Below are 10,112 nucleotides of genomic sequence, written 5' to 3' on the forward strand. Positions count from 1 at the left end.
ATCTAAAAAAAAAAAAAAAAACAACACCACACTAAGTCATCTCCAAGTTCAAAGCATTCAGCAAACAATGGCAAGGCAGAGCCACCAGAAACATAAACCTGATTTTCACGACAAATATGGTAATATTGTATTAGCTAGTGGAGCCACTTTCTGTATTGCTGTATGGACATATGGAGCAACACAAATTGGAATAGAATTGAACCTATCCCCTGTTGGGAGAGTCACTCCAAAGGAATGGAGAGATCAGTAATCATCCCAGCTGGTATAATACTGAATTGTTTAAAAAACAGCTCATCGGCTGGGCGCAGTGGCTCACACCTGTAATCCCAGCACTTTAGGAGGCCAAGTCGGGCAGATCATGAGGTTGAGTTCAAGACCAACTTGGCCAACATGGAGAAACTCCATCTCTACTAAAAATACAAAAATTAGCCAGCATGGTGGCTTGCGCCTGTAATACCAGCTACCCGGAAGGCTGAGGCAGGAGAATCGCTTGAACTCAGGAAGCGGAGATTATGGTGAGCACGCCACTGCACTCCAGCCTGGGCGACAGAGCGAGACTCTGTCTCAAAACAAAACAAAATAAAACAAAACAAAAATCAGCTCATCAGCTGGACACAGTGGCTCACACCTATAATCCTAGCACTTTGGGAGGCCAACGCAGGTGGATCACCTGAGGTCAGAAGTTCAAGACCAGTCTAGCCTGGCCAAGACAGCGAAACCCCATCTCTACTAAAGATACAAAAATTAGTCGGGCATAGTGGCGGGTACCTACAATCCCAGCTACTCAGGAGGCTGAGGCAGGAGAATCACTTGTACTCCGGGGCTGGGGTGGAAGGGGGAAGTGGGGGCAGAAGTTGCAGTGAGCCGAGATTGTGCCACTTCACTCTAGCCTGGCCGAAAGAGCAAAACTCCATCTTAAATAAATAAATAAAATGCAATAAAATAAAAAACAGCTCATAATTGATGCCAAGTTAAAGCACTGTGTATCCATTAAGATATGGCATCACTGAAGAAATAAAGTATATTTGAAACCTTCAAAAAAAATTACAATGATGACTACTTCTTGTGGAAATTAATTTACACATGGCAATTATAGGCATCTCAAATATAAAAGTTAATGAATAATACATCCACATACAGCATTCCCTATTTTAACTTTGAGTATAGTGCAATCATTTATTTACTTATTTATTGATTGAAACACAGTCTTGCTTTGTTGCCCAGGATGGAGTACAATGGCATGACTATGGCTCACTGCAGCCTTGACCTTCCAGGCTCAAGTGATCCTCCCACCTTAGCCTCCCTAGTAGCTGGAACTACAGGTACATACCACCACACCCAGCTAATTTTTTTTTTTTTTTTTTTTTGTAGAGACAAGTTTTCACTACGTTGCCCAGGCTGGTCTCAAAATTCTGGGCTCAAGGGGCTAGACCCACCTTGGCCTCCCAAAGTTCTGGAATTACAGGCATAAGCCACCACACAGAGCCTTAACCATTAAATCCTTTCTGATATATTCTTGACGATTATCTCCCTGCCCCCCAAAAAATCTAAATCTTTGGTTTCAATGATTTTTAGTAGTTGATTTCAAATTGTTTTTCTTCCACCAACCATAGTAAAAAACAATAATCAAATATAAATGACTTAGGAGAAAAATAACTTTAGATAATGGATGGATAGATACATTGATATTTACACTTCAATATATTCTAGAAGGCCTATTAAGGAGTCCATGACTCAACTTGGAAGGTTAGTTGGAACCCATATTTCTTCCATTCCTTTGCAAAGTTAGTTGGAAGCCGTATTTCTTCCATTCCTTCCAAAGCAGTCTTAAATGATACCCCAGGGATCAGCAAATAATGTTGAGTCCCTTATGATGTCCACAAATTGATTGCCTTAGTCTTTTTTTTTTTTTTTTGACAGAGTTTCACTCTTGTTGCCCAGGATGGAGTGCAATGGCGTGATCTCAGCTCACTGCAACCTCTGTCCCCTGGTTTCAAGCAGTTCTCCTGCCTCAGCTTCCCAAGTAGCTGGGATTACAAGCATGCGCCACTAGGCCTGGCTAATTTTGTATTTTTAGTACAAACGGGTTTCACCATGTTGGTCAGGCTGGTCTTAAACTCCTGACCTCAGATGATCCACCTGCCTCAGCCTCCCAAAGTGCTGGGATTACAGGCGTGAGCCACAGCTCCTGGCTTCCTTAGTCTTGTAATAAAACATAAGCAGCTCACACCTGTAATCTCAACACTTTGGGAGGCCAAGGCAGGTGGATCACTTGAGGTCAGGAATTCCAGAACAGCCTGGCCAACATGGCGAAACCCTACTAAAAATACAAAAATTAGCCAGGCATGGTGGCAGGTGCCTGTAATCCCGGCTACTTGGGAGGCTGAGTCATGAGAATTGCTTGAACCTGGGAGGCTGCAGTAAGCCTAGATCTCACTACTGAGATCGTGCCACTGCACTCCAGCCTGGGTGACAGAGTGAGACTCTGTCTCAAAAAAAGAAAGAAAAAGCAAGACTAATATTTTTATTTTATTTAAGCAAAGGCTCCAGATACATGAGATACCAGACTATTACAGAGTACTATTATTTTTTTAATATGGAAAGGAATAAATCAAAGAGACCAGGAAGCGGAGGTTACAGTGAGCCAAGATCACGCTACTGCACTCCAGCCTGGGTGACAGAGTGAGACTCCGTCTCAAAAAAAACCAAACCAAAACAAAACAAAAACAGAAACACAGCTTTTTATATGAGTGCATCATCATTTACTTAAAAAGACCATCCTACCTATTCTTCATAGTCCAAGTTCAAATATGATTATCTCCAAAGTCTTTCTTCAACTCTAGTCTACATCTTTCTTTTGAAATTCTCTAGCACTTGGTATCACTCTTTGACACTTGCAAAGTTAGTTGGAATCCACTATTTAGATAATTCATACTTAGTTATCTATTGCTTATATTGTTACTGTCCTGTGAGTCTGCTTTTTTAACTAAAAATTCAAATTAGAGCAATATGTGAGAAAATTATTAATACTACACAGATAAAACAATGCCTGACAGTAACTATTCCACAAATTATAATAGTTCTCTTTGCCATTTACCAAATTTGTGACCCTGAACAATTCATCCATACTAAACCTCATTTTCTTCACCTATAAAGAAGAGCTAATAATCCCTGTCAAATAATTGTCTACATGTGACTAGGTGTGACCAATACAATGGTTTTGTATCTTTTTCATCATTATGCCTAAAACAATCTCTTGAATATTACAGTAATTACTAACCCTTTGTACAATATATAGCACTTTTATTACCTTAACATTATAAAATAAGTACTTTTATAAACTCTTCATAAACATAAATTTTAATAGCAGAAACACAGCTTTTTATATGAATGTATCATCATTTACTTAATTATTCCCTTAATGTTGCACATCACCCACTCTCTTGCCAGGATCTCTCCAGCTCCCGATTGTTCTTTTGCCACACTAGCCAGTAAATCTCTCAACCAGGGGGAATCAATCCAACCACCTGCTTCCTATATTCCCATACCACAGCTACTGAGTCCTGCTGAAGAAAATCATAACAGGTTAGGAATTCATGCCACTACAGATTTACAGTTTCTAATCCTGAGATTATTATCCTGTTGATAATTCATCCATATATATGCCTCTGGATCAGTGACCTTTTCCATCCCAGACAGTAATCAATGGGTACTCTAAATCTCAAACCAAACACTCTATACATCTCTTCTCTCACAATTGCCCTTTACCAGAAAAAATAAATCTGACCTCACCCAATTTTCCAGCCTACACTCTTCTTCATACCCATATTCTTCATTCTAAGTATTAGGCAAAGGTTTATCTCCTCCTTCCCTGAGCTAGTACAGTAATCCCTTCTCACCTCCATACCCACCACCTTCCTGTTCCATCAAATCACACAGCCCTAAATATTCAGTCTTAACTCTATTCTACTCCACCAAAACGTAACACATTCTTTACTCTTCCATCTTCGAAAACATTATGTTTCTCAGCTCTACTTCTCTAGCTACCTCTTACTTTTGCTTCACAGCAAGTTTTCTAAGAATGGTCTATATTTGGCAGGGCACAGTGGCTCACGCCTGTAATCTCAGCACTTTGGGAGGCCGAGGTGGGCGGATAACAAGGTCAGGAGATGGAGACCATCCTAACATGGTGAAACCCCGTCTCTACTAAAAATACAAAAATTAGCTGGGCGTGGTGGCAGGCACCTGTAGTCCCAGCTACTAGGGAGGCTGAGGCAGGAGAATGGTGTGAACCGAGGAGGCAGAGCTTGCAGTGAGCCGAGATCGCGCCACTGCACTCCAGTCTGGGGCACAGAGCAAGACTCCATCTCAAAAAAAAGAAAAAGAATGGTTTACATTTGCAGTCTGTTTTCTCACCTCCCAGTTACTGTTCTGTCTATTGGAATTTGACTTCTACCCCAATCACTAAATAAATATTTATCTTGTTAAGGTTGTCTCAATAGCAAAGTCCACCAGAAGCTTTTGTATCATTATTTCACTTAATCACTTTAGATTGTACAGTGTTAGCCATTTTTTCCTTCTTGAAAAATCTCTCCCGAGGCTTACCAGAGACCAATGTCCTGGGTTTGTTTTTGTTTTGTTTTGTTTTGTTTTGTTTTTTTGAGACGGAATCTCCCCGTTGCCCAGGCTGAAGTGCAGTGGTGCAATCTTGGCTCACTGCAACCTCTGCCTCCTGGGTTCAAGTGATTCTCCTGCCTCAGCCTCCCTAGTAGTTGGGATTACAGGCGCCTGCCAACACCCCCGGCTAGTTTTTTTGTATTTTTAGTAGAGATGGGATTTCCCCATATTGGCCAGACTGGTCTCGAACTCCTGAGGCTGTGATCTGCCCACCTCAGCCTCCCAAAGTTCTGGGATTACAGGCGTGAGCTAAGTTACCGTGCCCGACCAATCTCCTGGTTCTTTTCCACCCTTCTCTGCTTCTTTTGAGTTTCAAATCTAACCATAATGGTTTAGCACACTGTGTTTCAGGAGTTCCACACCACATACAGGATAAAGTTCAAACTCTTCAGGATGGCACAGAAGGCCCTACATGGTCCAGTCTCTGCTTACTCTTCCAAGATCGTTTTCCTATTACTTCCCACAGGCACCTTTCCACCCTAGATACACCAATACCTGCAGCTCATCCAAACACACAACTCTTTCTCATGCCTTTGCACATACCCTGTACCTCATAAAATGCCCATCCCTACTCCTGGATCCCCTCTCTCTTTTACCACACTGCCTCACCCACTTTTTTTTTTTTTCTTGTTCAGACGGGGTCTCACTCTGTTGCCCAAGCTGGAGTGCAATGGCACGATCTCAGCTCACTGAAACTTCTACCTCACAGGTTCAAGTGATTCTCCTGGCTCAGCCTCCCGAGTAGCTGAGACTACAGGCATGTGCCACCATGCTTGGCTTTTTTTTTTTTTTCTTTTAGTAGAGTTGAGGTTTCACCATGTTGGCCAGGCTGGTCACGAACTCCTGACCTCAAGTGATCTGCCCACCTTTGCCTCCCAAAGTGCTGAGATTACAGGCGTGAGCCACTGGGCTCAGCCTGAGCCACCACGCTCAGCCCAGCTACTTTTTTTTTTAAGACTCAAGTTATGCATGTTTTTTTCCACGAAACTTTCCCTCATATTCTCAGGCCTTATTAAGTAATACCTCTTCTTTGATTCTACAGAGCTCTTCTCAACCTTCTAATAAAAAGTTTAGTGATGACAGTTTAGTTATTGAACCCTACCTTTGTATTCAAAGACTATGAGCTCCTTTAGGGCACATATTTTCTTACCTATCTTTGTATCTCCAGTGCCAAGTGTTTCACACATAGAAGCCATTACCAATAAATATCTGTTGAATTACTGCTTGAGATGGTCAGCATTTAGGCTTACCATAGAGAGGAAGTGAAGATCCAAGAAATAATTATGCTGAACAGCAGCGGAATTTTACTGAGACAGAAAATGAAAAAAAGTGGGGGGGGGGGAGAGTCAGCCTGGGAACAAAAAAAGGTTTTTTTTTTTTTTAATTTTCGCATAGAAAAAGTTAAAATGACCCATAAGAAAAGAAACATGGTCACTCACTCACACTTGCTACATTGCTTCTCTTATCCCAGGATTTTACCCATCCTGATCTTAGAGCCAAACATACCAGAGCCAAGTAGCCTCTAGCAAGTAAGATACGTAGCTGCCTCTAACAAAATCTCTAGCACAAGTTCTACACATTTCCCTATTACCATATCACAAAAACGCTGATCTTCACGAAAGATGTGTAGAGTACCTGCTATATGCCAGATACTAGGTGTTATTTCTTTACATATATATGTGAATATACATACACGGGTACATAGTTATAATTCTTATTTTAAAACCCTGTGAATTAAGTATTATTACTTCCATTTTATATGACACCCATTCAATGTCACATAGTTGGTAAGCAGACCAAATTCAAACCAGTCTACTAACAATACTTCTTCCTCTCAAGGCAGCATCTACACAAAGATTCTCAGAGACCCAAAACATGCCTCACCACCGCCTTCTTACCTCTGGTGGTAAGAAAGGGAATATAATTTAAAAAGGGCATGTTTTAGGCTCCGTGCAGTGCTCACACCTGTAATCCCAGCACTTTGGGAGACTCAGGCAGGCAGATCACTTGAGGTTAGGAATTCAAGACCAGCCTGGCCAACATGATAAAACCCCATCTCTACTAAAAATACAAAAATTAGCCGCATGTAGCTGTGCATGCCTGTAATCCCCGCTACTCAGGAGGCTGAGGCATGAGAATTGCTTGAACCCAGAGGCAGAAATTGCAGTGAGCTGAGATCATACCACTGCACTCCAGCCTGGGTGACAGAGCGAGACTCTGTCTCAAAAAAAAAAAAAAGAGTGGGGGCATGTTTTGGGTCTCTGAGAAGCTGGCTATCTATAAAATCTTTATCTAGGTGGTTAAGTAGCTGTTCAATTTACATGAAGCCAACAAACTGTATGTTTATGTTTCCTACACTTTTTAGTACTGTATTTCACAAAAAGAAAGTTAAGTCACCATATCAGTGAGGCCTCCTCTGACTACCTAAAATAAAATAGCAATTCCATCTCTGTCCTCCACTCCCCTTAAGCCAGTAGTTGTTTTCTCTATAATATTTATCTCCACCTAACATACTACATATTCACTTCTTATTTATTGTCACATGTCCTCCTACATAAAATAAGGACTTTCTTTTGTTTACTGCGATAAGACATGGAAAGAGGACCTGAAATGAAATACACCTTTACACCTTTCTTCAGGTTCCTATAATCCTAAAAAAGAATGTGAAACATTGTTTTTGGTTTTTTATAAAAATGGGATCTTATTAAACACATTTCTTTATAACTTGTTTGTCTTACTCTACAATCTATCACAGACATCCCTCCAGGTAAATATATACAAAATTATAATACATTCTCTGAGTTGCAAAATATTCCACAACATAGGTACATGACAATTTACACTTCCATACCTACTTCTGATGGATATTCAGGCTGTTTTTAGTAGCAAATATTGGAAACGTTATAAAAATATCCATACATACACCTTCATATGTTGACACTTTTATTTCTACAGAACAGATTCCCAGAAGAGCTATTTTACTACATACTGACAAACTTTCCAAAACAGCTGCAGCAATTCACATCTCCACCAATAGGGAAGCTAATTCATGAATCTTAAGAGTTAATTTTCTTATAATTTATATACTTGCTTTCAAAAAGGATGAGGCAGCTTAAACATCTGAAAACTAAAAATTACTTTAGCAACTAAAACCTGGAAGCATTCAATTCTCACTATAATCTCTCCTCCACCCTATGAACTCAGTAATATCTGATTTACTATCATCTGCTCTAGTCCCCAAACCTAGAAGTAGTAGAAGCCACTCTCCTCTCCTGCGCAAGTGAAACCTAAGAGAAAAAGAATCCCACCAAAAGGAGAAAACCTGGGCCATTTCACCATTCCCTCATTTTTATGTAAGAGGCCATATAATCCAAATCTGGCCTTCTTCCTCAACTTGCTTCTCTTGGTTTATACTACCACCATCTACCAAGCTAGAAAACTAAAAGTCATTCTAGATTACTTCATTTTCCTCAGAATAGCCTCTAAGGTCCACCAATCCTACTTTTTAAACAACTCTACTATTCATTCTCACTGCTACAATCTTAGCCTTATGGTTTCATAACATCTTTCTTCTGTACTGAAATAGCCTCCTAACCAGTTTTCCTTCTTTAATCTTATTCTCCTCCAATCTATTTTTCACCTTATAGCCAATGTACTCTCTTCCCTACTTAAAACCAATCAGTCAATGGCTTCCCAAATGTCAGCAGGATAAAATTCAACCCCTAAATGTAGCCTTCAGGGACTTTCATGATCTGGACCCCACCTACTGGTCCAGATTCATCTAATACAACTTCCTATCTCTCAATTTTTTTTTTTTTTTTTTTTGAGACAAGGTTATGCTCTGTTGCCCAAGCTGGAGTGCAGTGGCCCAATCACAGTTCGCTGCAGCCTCCTGGGCCCAAGGAATCCTCCCACCTCAGCCTCCTGAGTAGCTGGGACTACAGTCATATGCCACCACACCCAACCAGATTTTTTTTAAAGAGATGGGGATCTCACCATGTTGCCCAGGCTGGTATTGAACTCCTGAGCTCAAGTGATCCTCCCACCACAGCCTCCCAAAACGCCAGAATTACAAGCATGAGCCACCATGCACAGGCCATGTCCTATCTCATACATTGTCTTCAACAAAACTTAAGGTGTTTTAATAACTTTATGCATTTATTCAGGCTGTTACTTCTCCTACCCTACCAGTAAACCAATGATTCCCTATTTCGTTTATATATTCTTCTACTGCTATACTTCGACATCCATTCAATCAGTATTTACTGAGTACTTTCTATGTGCCAGAGACAGGGCTAGGTATTGAAGATCCAGCAACTAATTATGGACTCAGTCCTTATCCTGATGGAATTTATAATTTAATGAGGACTAAAGACACTAAATAATTATAAGTATGGTTAAGGATTGTAAAGGTGGTAATACAGTATATAATAAAAATATATTTTAGATGACAGCCAGGAGAAAGACAGGGAATTATAAAGAGGAGCGTTGCGTGGTATATTTACAGGTATGTCTTTCGTAACTACAGTCTGAGCTTCTTGAGGACAGGGATTATGTAATCTTCATATCCCTAGCCAGGACAGTAAATGGCAACGTATACTAACATACACTGACTAAACTACAAAGATCACTGCCCTATTCACTCCTGGGCTGATCACTGTGACTATGCAAGTGCTCTCATTGACCAGGCCTAGATCACGTGCCCACCCTTAAACCAATGGGTTAGGCCAACCACCCAAGCCACATCATTCCAAATGAAGGAGGAGTGGTTCCAAGAGAAAAATCAGGAAGTTCTTACCTAAGTAAGAGGGAAGAGAAACTAGATATGCAAAAAAAACCAGTAATCCTCTCTTCAGTGGACATTGTTGTTATCTTCCAAACATCTTACCCCCTCCCCTCACTGGTAAAAAGTTTAAGTGGGATTGACCCCTTCCTCAGCTCCAGGAGTAGGCCCTGATTTGACATAACAGTGGTTCTTAAAGTGTGGTTTATGACCAGAAAAATTAGTAACGTCTGGGAACGTGTTACAAATACAACTTCTTGGAACCAAGTCTACTGAACCTACTCAACTAGACATTTTGGGGGAAGGACCTAGCAATTTGTGTGTTGTGTTTTTGTTTTTTGAGATAGCATCTTCTCTGTCATCCAGGCTGCAGTGCAGCGGCATAGTCACAACTCAGTGCAGCCTTGACCTCCCAGGCTCAAGCAATCCTCCCATCTCAGCCTCCCAAGTAGCTCAGACTACAGGCGTACACCACCAGGCCTCATTAATGTTGTTGTTGTTGTTGTTGTTGTTGTTGTTTTGAGACGGAGTCTCGCTCTGTCACCCAGGCTGGAGTGCAGTGGCCGGATTTCAGCTCACTGCAAGCTCCGCCTCCTGGGTTTACGCCATTCTCCTGCCTCAGCCTCCCGAGTAGCTGGGACTACAGGCGCCC

General features: G+C 41.1%; 1 protein-coding gene across 3 annotated transcripts in view; it reads right to left on the bottom strand.

Moving 5' to 3' along the window:
* The window catches only part of PIK3R3 (phosphoinositide-3-kinase, regulatory subunit 3 (gamma)), a 153,760-nt gene that overhangs the window by 68,289 nt on the left and 75,359 nt on the right, over window positions 1-10,112 (bottom strand). The window lies entirely within an intron of this gene.

The sequence above is a fragment of the Mandrillus leucophaeus genome, unplaced genomic scaffold, assembly GCF_000951045.1.
Source record: "Mandrillus leucophaeus isolate KB7577 unplaced genomic scaffold, Mleu.le_1.0 Scaffold902, whole genome shotgun sequence".
Lineage (NCBI taxonomy): Eukaryota > Metazoa > Chordata > Mammalia > Primates > Cercopithecidae > Mandrillus > Mandrillus leucophaeus.